At 48.6% G+C, this 12,500-nt stretch overlaps 1 protein-coding gene across 1 annotated transcript in view; it reads right to left on the minus strand.

Moving 5' to 3' along the window:
• The window catches only part of b3glctb (beta 3-glucosyltransferase b), a gene marked incomplete at both ends in the record, with an annotated part of 60,270 nt that overhangs the window by 7,485 nt on the left and 40,285 nt on the right, over nucleotides 1-12,500 (minus strand). The window lies entirely within an intron of this gene.

Here is a 12,500-nt window from a genome sequence, read left to right on the forward strand (position 1 = left end):
GGTGGGTCTGGGAGGATGATGTGGATCCTGATTGGTGGGACAGGGAGGATGATGTGGATCCTGATTGGCGGGACAGGGAGGATGATGTGGATCCTGATTGGTGGGACGGGGAAGCTGATGTGGATCCTGATTGGTGGGACAGGGAGGATGATGTGGATCCTGATTGGCGGGACAGGGAGGATGATGTGGATCCTGATTGGCGGGACAGGGAGGATGATGTGGATCCTGATTGGCGGGACAGGGAGGATGATGTGGATCCTGATTGGTGGGACAGGGAGGATGATGTGGATCCTGATTGGTGGGTCTGGGAAGCTGATGTGGATCCTGATTGGTGGGTCTGGGAGGATGATGTGGATCCTGATTGGCTGGACAGGGAGGATGATGTGGATCCTGATTGGTGGGACAGGGAAGCTGATGTGGATCCTGATTGGCTGGACAGGGAGGATGATGTGGATCCTGATTGGTGGGACAGGGAAGCTGATGTGGATCCTGATTGGTGGGTCTGGGAGGATGATGTGGATCCTGATTGGTGGGTCTGGGAGGATGATGTGGATCCTGATTGGTGGGACAGGGAGGATGATGTGGATCCTGATTGGCGGGACAGGGAGGATGATGTGGATCCTGATTGGTGGGACAGGGAGGATGATGTGGATCCTGATTGGCGGGACAGGGAGGATGATGTGGATCCTGATTGGCGGGACAGGGAGGATGATGTGGATCCTGATTGGTGGGTCTGGGAGGATGATGTGGATCCTGATTGGTGGGACAGGGAAGCTGATGTGGATCCTGATTGGTGGGACGGGGAAGCTGATGTGGATCCTGATTGGTGGGACGGGGAAGCTGATGTGGATCCTGATTGGTGGGACAGGGAGGATGATGTGGATCCTGATTGGTGGGACAGGGAAGCTGATGTGGATCCTGATTGGTGGGACAGGGAAGCTGATGTGGATCCTGATTGGTGGGACAGGGAGGATGATGTGGATCCTGATTGGCGGGACAGGGAAGCTGATGTGGATCCTGATTGGTGGGTCTGGGAGGATGATGTGGATCCTGATTGGTGGGACAGGGAAGCTGATGTGGATCCTGATTGGTGGGACAGGGAGGATGATGTGGATCCTGATTGGCTGGAGGCGGACCTGACCGGACCAGGAGAGGAGATGGAGAACCGGTCCCTGTTGAGCCTCACGGCCCAGACGGGCCGGCGCCATGGGAAGACCTCCTGGGTTAGGAGGGGTGAGTCAGGGAGGGTATCTCCTGGGTTAGGAGGGGTGAGTCAGGGAGGGTATCTCCTGGGTTAGGAGGGGTGAGTCAGGGAGGGTATCTCCTGGGTTAGGAGGGGTGAGTCAGGGAGGGTATCTCCTGGGTTAGGAGGGGTGAGTCAGGGAGGGTATCTCCTGGGTTAGGAGGGGTGAGTCAGGGAGGGTATCTCCTGGGTTAGGAGGGGTGAGTCAGGGAGGGTATCTCCTGGGTTAGGAGGGGTGAGTCAGGGAGGGTATCTCCTGGGTTAGGAGGGGTGAGTCAGGGAGGGTATCTCCTGGGTTAGGAGGGGTGAGTCAGGGAGGGTATCTCCGGGGTTAGGAGGGGTGAGTCAGGGAGGGTATCTCCTGGGTTAGGAGGGGTGAGTCAGGGAGGGTATCTCCTGGGTTAGGAGGGGTGAGTCAGGGAGGGTATCTCCTGGGTTAGGAGGGGTGAGTCAGGGAGGGTATCTCCTGGGTTAGGAGGGGTGAGTCAGGGAGGGTATCTCCTGGGTTAGGAGGGGTGAGTCAGGGAGGGTATCTCCTGGGTTAGGAGGGTGAGTCAGGGAGGGTATCTCCTGGGTTAGGAGGGGTGAGTCAGGGAGGGTATCTCCTGGGTTAGGAGGGGTGAGTCAGGGAGGGTATCTCCTGGGTTAGGAGGGGTGAGTCAGGGAGGGTATCTCCTGGGTTAGGAGGGGTGAGTCAGGGAGGGTATCACTCTACAGGATCAGTGGTAATGTAGATTAAATAGGGTTCAGTGTGAGTGTTGAGTCAGTGACGGGTATCAGTGTTCAGGTAGATGAATAGTGTTCAGTGTGAGTGTTGAGTCAGGTAGATGAATAGGGTTCAGTATGAGTGTTGAGTCAGTGACTGGTATCAGTGTTCAGGTAGATGAATAGGGTTCAGTATGAGTGTTGAGTCAGTGACGGGTATCAGTGTTCAGGTAGATGAATAGTGTTCAGTGTGAGTGTTGAGTCAGGTAGATGAATAGGGTTCAGTATGAGTGTTGAGTCAGTGACGGGTATCAGTGTTCAGGTAGATGAATAGTGTTCAGTGTGAGTGTTGAGTCAGGTAGATGAATAGGGTTCAGTATGAGTGTTGAGTCAGTGACTGGTATCAGTGTTCAGGTAGATGAATAGTGTTCAGTGTGAGTGTTGAGTCAGGTAGATGAATAGGGTTCAGTATGAGTGTTGAGTCAGTGACTGGTATCAGTGTTCAGGTAGATGAATAGGGTTCAGTATGAGTGTTGAGTCAGTGACGGGTATCAGTGTTCAGGTAGATGAATAGGGTTCAGTATGAGTGTTGAGTCAGGTAGATGAATAGGGTTCAGTATGAGTGTTGAGTCAGTGACTGGTATCAGTGTTCAGGTAGATGAATAGTGTTCAGTGTGAGTGTTGAGTCAGGTAGATGAATAGGGTTCAGTATGAGTGTTGAGTCAGTGACTGGTATCAGTGTTCAGGTAGATGAATAGGGTTCAGTGTGAGTGTTGAGTCAGGTAGATGAATAGGGTTCAGTATGAGTGTTGAGTCAGTGACGGGTATCAGTGTTCAGGTAGATGAATAGTGTTCAGTGTGAGTGTTGAGTCAGGTAGATGAATAGGGTTCAGTATGAGTGTTGAGTCAGTGACTGGTATCAGTGTTCAGGTAGATGAATAGTGTTCAGTGTGAGTGTTGAGTCAGGTAGATGAATAGGGTTCAGTATGAGTGTTGAGTCAGTGACTGGTATCAGTGTTCAGGTAGATGAATAGGGTTCAGTATGAGTGTTGAGTCAGTGACGGGTATCAGTGTTCAGGTAGATGAATAGGGTTCAGTATGAGTGTTGAGTCAGGTAGATGAATAGGGTTCAGTATGAGTGTTGAGTCAGTGACTGGTATCAGTGTTCAGGTAGATGAATAGTGTTCAGTGTGAGTGTTGAGTCAGGTAGATGAATAGGGTTCAGTATGAGTGTTGAGTCAGTGACTGGTATCAGTGTTCAGGTAGATGAATAGGGTTCAGTATGAGTGTTGAGTCAGTGACGGGTATCAGTGTTCAGGTAGATGGATAGGGTTCAGTATGAGTGTTGAGTCAGGTAGATGAATAGGGTTCAGTATGAGTGTTGAGTCAGTGACGGGTATCAGTGTTCAGGTAGATGAATAGGGTTCAGTGTGAGGGTTGAGTCAGGTAGATGAATAGGGTTCAGTATGAGTGTTGAGTCAGGTAGATGAATAGGGTTCAGTATGAGTGTTGAGTCAGGTAGATGAATAGGGTTCAGTATGAGTGTTGAGTCAGGTAGATGAATAGGGTTCAGTATGAGTGTTGAGTCAGGTAGATGAATAGGGTTCAGTATGAGTGTTGAGTCAGGTAGATGGATAGGGTTCAGTCTGAGTGTTGAGTCAGGTAGATGAATAGGGTTCAGTATGAGTGTTGAGTCAGTGACTGGTATCAGTGTTCAGGTAGATGAATAGGGTTCAGTATGAGTGTTGAGTCAGGTAGAGTAATAGGGTTCAGTATGAGTGTTGAGTCAGGTAGATGAATAGGGTTCAGTATGAGTGTTGAGTCAGTGACTGGTATCAGTGTTAATGTAGATGAATAGGGTTCAGTATGAGTGTTGAGTCAGTGACTGGTATCAGTGTTCAGCTAGATGAATAGGGTTCAGTATGAGTGTTGAGTCAGGTAGATGAATAGGGTTCAGTATGAGTGTTGAGTCAGGTAGATGAATAGGGTTCAGTATGAGTGTTGAGTCAGGTAGATGAATGGGGTTCAGTATGAGTGTTGAGTCAGGTAGATGAATAGGGTTCAGTATGAGTGTTGAGTCAGGTAGATGAATAGGGTTCAGTATGAGTGTTGAGTCAGGTAGATGAATAGGGTTCAGTATGAGTGTTGAGTCAGTGACTGGTATCAGTGTTCAGGTAGATGAATAGGGTTCAGTATGAGTGTTGAGTCAGGTAGATGAATATGGTTCAGTATGAGTGTTGAGTCAGGTAGATGAATAGGGTTCAGTATGAGTGTTGAGTCAGGTAGATGAATAGGGTTCAGTATGAGTGTTGAGTCAGGTAGATGAATAGGGTTCAGTATGAGTGTTAAGTCAGGTAGATGAATAGTGTTCAGTGTGAGTGTTGAGTCAGGTAGATGAATAGGGTTCAGTATGAGTGTTGAGTCAGGTAGATGAATAGGGTTCAGTATGAGTGTTGAGTCAGTGACTGGTATCAGTGTTCAGGTAGATGAATAGTGTTCAGTCTGAGTGTTGAGTCAGGTAGATGAATAGGGTTCAGTATGAGTGTTGAGTCAGTGACTGGTATCAGTGTTAATGTAGATGAATAGGGTTCAGTATGAGTGTTGAGTCAGGTAGATGAATAGGGTTCAGTATGAGTGTTGAGTCAGGTAGATGAATAGGGTTCAGTATGAGTGTTGAGTCAGTGACTGGTATCAGTGTTCAGGTAGATGAATAGGGTTCAGTATGAATGTTGAGTCAGGTAGATGAATAGGGTTCAGTATGAGTGTTGAGTCAGGTAGATGAATAGGGTTCAGTATGAGTGTTGAGTCAGGTAGATGAATAGGGTTCAGTATGAGTGTTGAGTCAGGTAGATGAATAGGGTTCAGTATGAGTGTTGAGTCAGGTAGATGAATAGGGTTCAGTATGAGTGTTGAGTCAGTGACGGGTATCAGAGCTGAAGCAGATGCAGAAGAGAGAGGGGAATCATGATAAGGGCGAGCGGATGAATGAGCCGGTCTTGAGAGAGACGTGTTGAGAGAGACGTGTTTAAAGAGCTGGTCTTGAGAGAGACGTGTTGAATGAGCCGGTCTCTAGAGAGACGTGTTGAATGAGCTGGTCTTGAGAGAGACGTGTTGAATGAGCCGGTCTTGAGAGAGACGTGTTGAATGAGCCGGTCTTGAGAGAGAGACGTGTTGAATGAGCTGGTCTTGAGAGAGACGTGTTGAATGAGCCGGTCTCTAGAGAGACGTGTTGAATGAGCCGGTCTTGAGAGAGACGTGTTGAATGAGCTGGTCTTGAGAGAGAGACGTGTTGAATGAGCTGGTCTTGAGAGAGACGTGTTGAATGAGCCGGTCTCTAGAGAGACGTGTTGAATGAGCCGGTCTTGAGAGAGACGTGTTGAATGAGCTGGTCTTGAGAGAGAGACGTGTTGAATGAGCTGGTCTTGAGAGAGACGTGTTGAATGAGCTGGTCTTGAGAGAGACGTGTTGAATGAGCCGGTCTTGAGAGAGACGTGTTGAATGAGCCGGTCTTGAGAGAGACGTGTTGAATGAGCTGGTCTTGAGAGAGACGTGTTGAATGGGCAGGAGAGAGGATACGGGAGGAGAGCGAGGAGTGGGAGGAGAGGGTTGAGGCAGGGAGGGAGGAGAGGGAGGAGGCAGGGAGGGAGGAGAGGGAGGAGGCAGGGAGGGAGGAGTGGGAGGAGGCAGGGAGGGAGGAGTGGGAGGAGGCAGGGAGGGAGGAGGCAGGGAGGGAGGAGGCAGGGAGGGAGGAGAGGGAGGAGGCAGGGAGGGAGGAGAGGGAGGAGGCAGGGAGGGAGGAGGCAGGGAGGGAGGAGAGGGAGGAGGCAGGGAGGGAGGAGGCAGGGAGGGAGGAGAGGGAGGAGGCAGGGAGGGAGGAGAGGGTTGAGGCAGGGAGGGAGGAGAGGGAGGAGTGGGAGGAGAGGGAGGAGGCAGGGAGGGAGGAGAGGGAGGAGGCAGGGAGGGAGGAGGCAGGGAGGGAGGAGAGGGAGGAGGCAGGGAGGGAGGAGAGGGAGGAGGCAGGGAGGGAGGAGGCAGGGAGGGAGGAGAGGGAGGAGGCAGGGAGGGAGGAGGGGGAGGAGAGGGAGGAGGCAGGGAGGGAGGAGAGGGAGGAGGCAGGGAGGGAGGAGGCAGGGAGGGAGGAGAGGGAGGAGGCAGGGAGGGAGGAGAGGGAGGAGGCAGGGAGGGAGGAGGCAGGGAGGGAGGAGAGGGAGGAGGCAGGGAGGGAGGAGGGGGAGGAGAGGGAGGAGGCAGGGAGGGAGGAGAGGGAGGAGGCAGGGAGGGAGGAGAAGGGAAGACAGGGGGACAGTTCTTCAGCGGGATGGGATCCCCGTGCTCATAATGGCGCTGACCACAAAGGTTAATAGAGACGCCTCACCACAGATAGAGAGAGAGAGAGAGAGAGAGAGGGAGGGAGAGAGAGAGAGAGAGGGAGAGAGAGATAGAGAGAGAGAGAGAGAGAGGGAGAGAGATAGAGAGAGAGAGAAAGCACAGTGTTATCAAAGTGAGAGAGGAGAGAGAGAGAGACAGAGATAGAGAGAGAGTAGAGAGAGAGAGAGAGAGAGAGAGAGAGTAGAGAGAGAGAGAGAGAGATAGAAAGAGAGAGAGAGAGAGAGAGAGAGAGAGTAGAGAGAGAGAGATAGAGAGAGAGAGAGAGAGAGAGTAGAGAGAGAGAGAGAGAGAGAGAGTAGAGAGAGAGAGAGAGAGAGTAGAGAGAGAGAGAGAGAGAGAGAGAGAGAGAGAGAGAGAAAGCACAGTGTAATCACAGTGAGAGAGGACAGAGATGGAGAGGTCCCAGGTCAGGACAGAGAGAATGAGGCTGAGAGAGACATGGAGACCGGGGGAACAAAATGTCCCCCTGAAGGACATTAGAGAGGGACAGGGAAGCGTCCCCGGGGTTGTAAGTGGACCAGACCAAAGAGACCGGGACAGAGACACGCTGTGACTAGAAGCAAGGCAGACAAACACACTGCTACTGTAGGCGTCTGTCCAGCCTAGATGAAGGAAGGGCTGCACAATTAATCGTGAATTAATCAAAATCGCGATTATGACCTCCGCGATTAACTAATCGCAAAAGGCCGCAATTAATGTGATTAATAATTTTGATTTGAATTGAGTGTGCTAGGACTACACGGACGAATCACAGGCGCTTATGCTGTCTGACCAATCACATGCGTTCCCGCTGAGTGCGCTGTGCATATTTCACTGAGAAGACAGATAGCAGTAGGTCAAGACCAGTGTCACAAGAGTACCTGCAGCCGTGAGTAGTGAGAAAATGAGAGAAAACGAGGTCAGTGAGTGAGTTAGTAGCAAGAAAGGGATCAACGTCCGTGATTTGGGAGCATTTTGGTTATGAAAAAGATGATGTCGCTCAAGCCCAGCAGGTCATATGCAAACTGGGTAGAGCTAAAGCTATTACTTTGAAATATTAATCGCAATTAATATTAATCGCAATTATTAATCGCAATTACCATTTTGAAGCAAGTGAAGTGGTTCTGTGGCTACGCCGTCTTCTGGCTTAGCAGTGGCAGCAGCAACGTCCGTTTATCTACATGAACACCTCAGGGCTTTAATAACTCACTGTCTATTACCAGATCAGGTGTGTGAATCGTTTTAACAGAGCTGGCTAAACTCTAGAATGATCTAGATTGTCTGTCTGTCTGTCTGTCTGTCTGTCTGTCTGTCTGTCTGTCTGCTTGTCTGTATCCTCTCTGCCTGACAGTCTGCCTCTCTGTTAATATCCTGTCTGCTTTCCTGTCTGTCTGTCTGTCTGTCTGTCTGTCTGTCTGTCTGTCTGTCTGTCTGTCTGTCTGTCTGTCTGTCTCTCAAATAGTTTCCGAGCACTTTAAGCGATGAAATGTGAAAGAAAGTCCTGTTTCTAGTTGAGCAAAGTGTTTAGAGACTGATCCTGAGTCTGTGTTTCTGCCAGTGGGTCCATCCAGAGCTCCACTCTTCATTCACCTTTATTAACCCTGACCTCTCACCCCAAACGCTAATGAGAATCCTGACAACCAATCACATCCCTCCAGAGCTGGGGTCCAGCCCACAAGCTCAGCTGATCAGCCAATCATGAGCTTCCTGCTGCCCCCCCCTCCACAGGGGCGAGGGGGGGGGTCTCTGGGCTTAATCTGGCATAAGGAGAACCTTGACTCAGGAGAAGGGGATTAATAAAGAGAGAGAGAGAGGGAGAGAGAGAGATACAGAGAGAGAGACAGAGAGAGAGAGAGGGAGAGAGGGAGAGATACAGAGAGAGAGAGAGGGAGAGGGGGGGAGGGAGAGAGAGAGAGGGAGAGGGGGGGAGGGAGAGAGAGATACAGAGGGAGAGGGAGGGAGGGAGAGAGAGATACAGAGGGAGAGAGAGAGAGGGGGAGGGAGGGAGAGAGAGATACAGAGGGAGGGAGAGAGAGAGAGATACAGAGGGAGAGAGAGATACAGAGGGAGGGAGAGAGAGAGAGAGATACAGAGGGAGAGAGAGACAGGGGGAGGGAGGGAGGGAGAGAGAGATACAGAGGGAGGGAGAGAGAGAGAGATACAGAGGGAGAGAGAGAGATACAGAGGGAGGGAGAGAGAGAGAGAGAGATACAGAGGGAGAGAGAGAGATACAGAGAGAGAGAGAGATACAGAGGGAGAGAGAGAGATACAGAGGGAGAGAGAGAGATACAGAGGGAGGGAGAGAGAGAGAGAGAGAGATACAGAGGGAGAGAGAGAGATACAGAGGGAGAGAGAGAGATACAGAGAGAGAGAGAGAGATACAGAGGGAGAGAGAGAGATACAGAGGGAGAGAGAGAGATACAGAGGGAGAGGGAGAGATACAGAGGGAGAGAGAGAGAGAGAGGGAGGGAGGGAGGGAGGGAGGGAGAGAGAGATACAGAGGGAGAGAGAGAGATACAGAGGGAGAGAGGGAGAGAGGGAGGGAGAGAGGGAGGGAGAGAGAGAGAGAGAGATACAGAGGGAGAGAGAGAGGGAGGGAGGGAGAGAGATACAGAGGGAGAGAGAGAGAGAGATACAGAAGGAGAGGGGGGTAGAGTGAAGGAGGGGGAGAGGAGAAGAGAGGGAGGAATCAGGCCAAGAACAAACAGCGGAGTGACAAGTGCAAATAATCCCTTTTGAGATAATCTGGATTTCTGGCCGTCCTGATTACAGTGGGCGGGACTACTTGACAAAGTCCTTCAGCCAATCAGCATAAACTCTTGTTCTTGTTTAGTGGTTGTTATTGAATCTACTGCATTTCCGCAATAACTGCTCTTATGGGTGTTTATTCTACTAACGTTAACGCTCACTGCTTCGGGAGACCCCATTAGCCTACTATTATGCTAATGTAAACGTAAATGTAATGTAATGTCCTGTATTTCATGTCATCACCTACGAGACCCAATCAGGGGCTGCATCCTGACTGAGGGGCGGGGCAGCAGTTAGGACGCTGTTCCTGATTGGCCTGGTTACATTGTGATTTCTGGAAATCGATGTGGATGGGAAGAAGGAGATAATGTATCACACAAGTGTTTTGTTTAGGAGGAAGTGTGTCTTCCAGGCTCGGCCTCTGGAGAGGGTTAATGACGTAGAGCAGCTCAGTCCTGGGCGCTCTGCTGATAGAGAGATGCTTGCAGAGAGGAGGGGTGGAGAGAGGGGAGATGGATGTGGGACAACTTGTGCACACTGCGAGAAATTCTGCACCAGAAGACAGGAGATGGATTTTATATTGTAGCTTTGGATCAAAAGAAGGCTTTTGACTTGATTTCAAGGAACTATTTATGGCAGACAATCGAACATTTTGGTCTCCCTGTGGCATTTGTTAACATGATTAAGTGCATGTATGCCAAAACAATGTGTCAAGTTAACATAAACGGTCATTTGACAGAGGAAATAAGCATAAAGAAGGGAGTGAAGCAGGGCTGTCCTCTTAGTAGCGCATTATACGTGTTGGCAATAAACCCTCTGATGAAAAGAATTAAAGATGACGCACGCCTGAAGGGAATGCCTCTGGCTGGGCAAGAGAGATCCATCATTTCTGCTTATGCGGACGTGACAGTTTTTATAAAATCACAATCTGAACTTGACATTGTAAAAGAACATTTTCATTTATATGAGTCAGTTTCAGGAGCCACTCTAAACCAAGAGAAATCGGAGGCAGTATGGATAGGGAAACCCGGCATGGAAACTCCCTTCGATATAGAAATAAAGGATGAAATTAAAATATTGGGCTTAATAGTAAGTAACGAAGATTCTGGAACTGGGACAATAAAGAGATTGAGATTAAAGAAGAAGTAAATAAATGGACAAATAAAAAAACTACATTCAAATCGAGGATCAACAACATGAAAATGTTCATTTTAAGCAAAATGATGTTTTTGAGTCGAGTGTTTCCGCCGACCGACAAAACTGTTAAGATTTAAATTTTTAAGATTTAAGTATTTATTTTTAAGTTTCAAAGAAATAAAGAAAGAATGTTTCCGTTTGGTATGGGTCACGACCAGAGAAGTGACAGAACGAGAACTCCTCTTCAAGCCAATAGTCTGCGGAGGTTTAGGCTCCGTTGACTTTGGTATTAAATTGATAATAAGCCTGTGCAAAAGAGTTGCAAAAGGCAAGAGCCGAAATGTGACTTGGATTGGTGATGTCACAAAATGGGGGCACAACATAGGAAGAGGTAGAAAAGACATCCCATACTACAAGCTCATATATAGTGACTTTATAAAAAAAATATGAACATCTACAAATTGACTGGTGCACTTAATCAAATAATGAAATCTACGACACAATAGCCAACAGTGTGTATGGTGGAACGATGAGGTACAGAGGTCTGTCCACACCAGACAGCGAACAGGTCACTAAAAGCCTCTCTCACTCTGAAATGTAATTTAATGTAATGTATTGCTTTATAAATGTTCTTAGCCGGTAGACAAACATACTCCTGGAGCTTGCTCGATCGCCTTGTTGAGAGGGGTCAGGGAAGAGTTTTTACAGCTCACTTATCTGGCCCCCGGGTGATACTGTTTTTTTGCTTCCCTCTGGAATATGTAGAGAGTGGGTCGTATGCCCACCTCCCTTGTTCTCTGTAAAGCACTTTGTGTTGCCTAATATCAGAATCCCTCAGAGACATAATGTGTCTGATCTCAGATAGGAGGCTGCCGGTGAGAGCGGTTGTAAAGTGGAGCTGCTACGTAACCACAACCAAATGCCCAATGCCAACATGCACGGTCGATGAGACTCCTAGACTGCTAGAGTGCAGCAGGACTAAAGAGGTCTGGAAAGCTATTCAGAACATCGGGATGCCTATTCAAGTAGAACCAGAATCTGTTTTTTATGGAATAACTGACAACAATATTGATGAGAAATATAAAGGTCTGTTGTATTTGATAATCTGCATAGTAAACGCACAAATATGGAAGACACGTTGCAAGATGTCCATTAACAATGTTGTGATCACTAGTGAAATTGTAATTAAACAAATAATTGTAGAGCTGAAAAGAAGAAGATCTTTGGATATAAAACGGAAGCAAGGAGAAAAATGGGATATTCTTGTTTTTTAAGGTATGTATGTTTTAATTTGTATGTTAAAATGGGATAAGTTTTAAAATATGAGATTACATTAATTTGCATAAAAATAAAAGAAAAAAAAGATAAGAATTAAGGATATGATGTGAACGTCTCAGTACCCAAGTATTTGGGACCCACTGGTATCTTGAACCAGGATGGTTAATCTGAAACAAGTACTGATCCTTAAAGAAGAAAAAAAAGAAAAAAAGAAAAAAAAAGAGAGAGGGGAGTCGGGTTAGAGCGAGAGATGGAGGGATAGAACTATAGGTGGAAAGGAGGAGGAGGGTTAGAGAGAGAGATGGAGGGATAGAGTGAGAGATGGAGGGATAGAGCTAGAGGTGGAACGGAGGAGGAGGGTTAGAGCGAGAGATGGAGGGATAGAGTGAGAGATGGAGGGTTAGAGCGAGAGATGGAGGGATAGAGTGAGAGATGGAGGGTTAGAGCGAGAGATGGAGGGATAGAGTGAGAGATGGAGGGTTAGAGAGAGAGATGGAGGGATAGAGCTAGAGGTGGAAAGGAGGAGGAGGGTTAGAGTGAGAGATGGAGGGATAGAGCGAGAGGTGGAAAGGAGGAGGAGGGTTAGAGAGAGAGATGGAGGGATAGAGTGAGAGATGGAGGGATAGAGCTAGAGGTGGAAAGGAGGAGGAGGGTTAGAGAGAGAGATGGAGGGTTAGAGAGAGAGATGGAGGGATAGAGCTAGAGGTGGAAAGGAGGAGGAGGGTTAGAGTGAGAGATGGAGGGATAGAGCGAGAGGTGGAAAGGAGGAGGAGGGTTAGAGAGAGAGATGGAGGGATAGAGTTATAGGTGGAAAGGAGGAGGAGGGTTAGAGCGAGAGATGGAGGGATAGAGAGAGAGATGGAGGGATAGAGCTAGAGGTGGAAAGGAGGAGGAGGGTTAGAGAGAGAGATGGAGGGATAGAGCTAGAGGTGGAAAGGAGGAGGAGGGATAGAGTGAGAGATGGAGGGATAGAGTGAGAGATGGAGGGATAGAGCTATAGGTGGAAAGGAGGAGGAGGGTT

The sequence above is a fragment of the Borostomias antarcticus genome (genome assembly GCF_949987555.1).
Source record: "Borostomias antarcticus genome assembly, chromosome: 1".
Lineage (NCBI taxonomy): Eukaryota > Metazoa > Chordata > Actinopteri > Stomiiformes > Stomiidae > Borostomias > Borostomias antarcticus.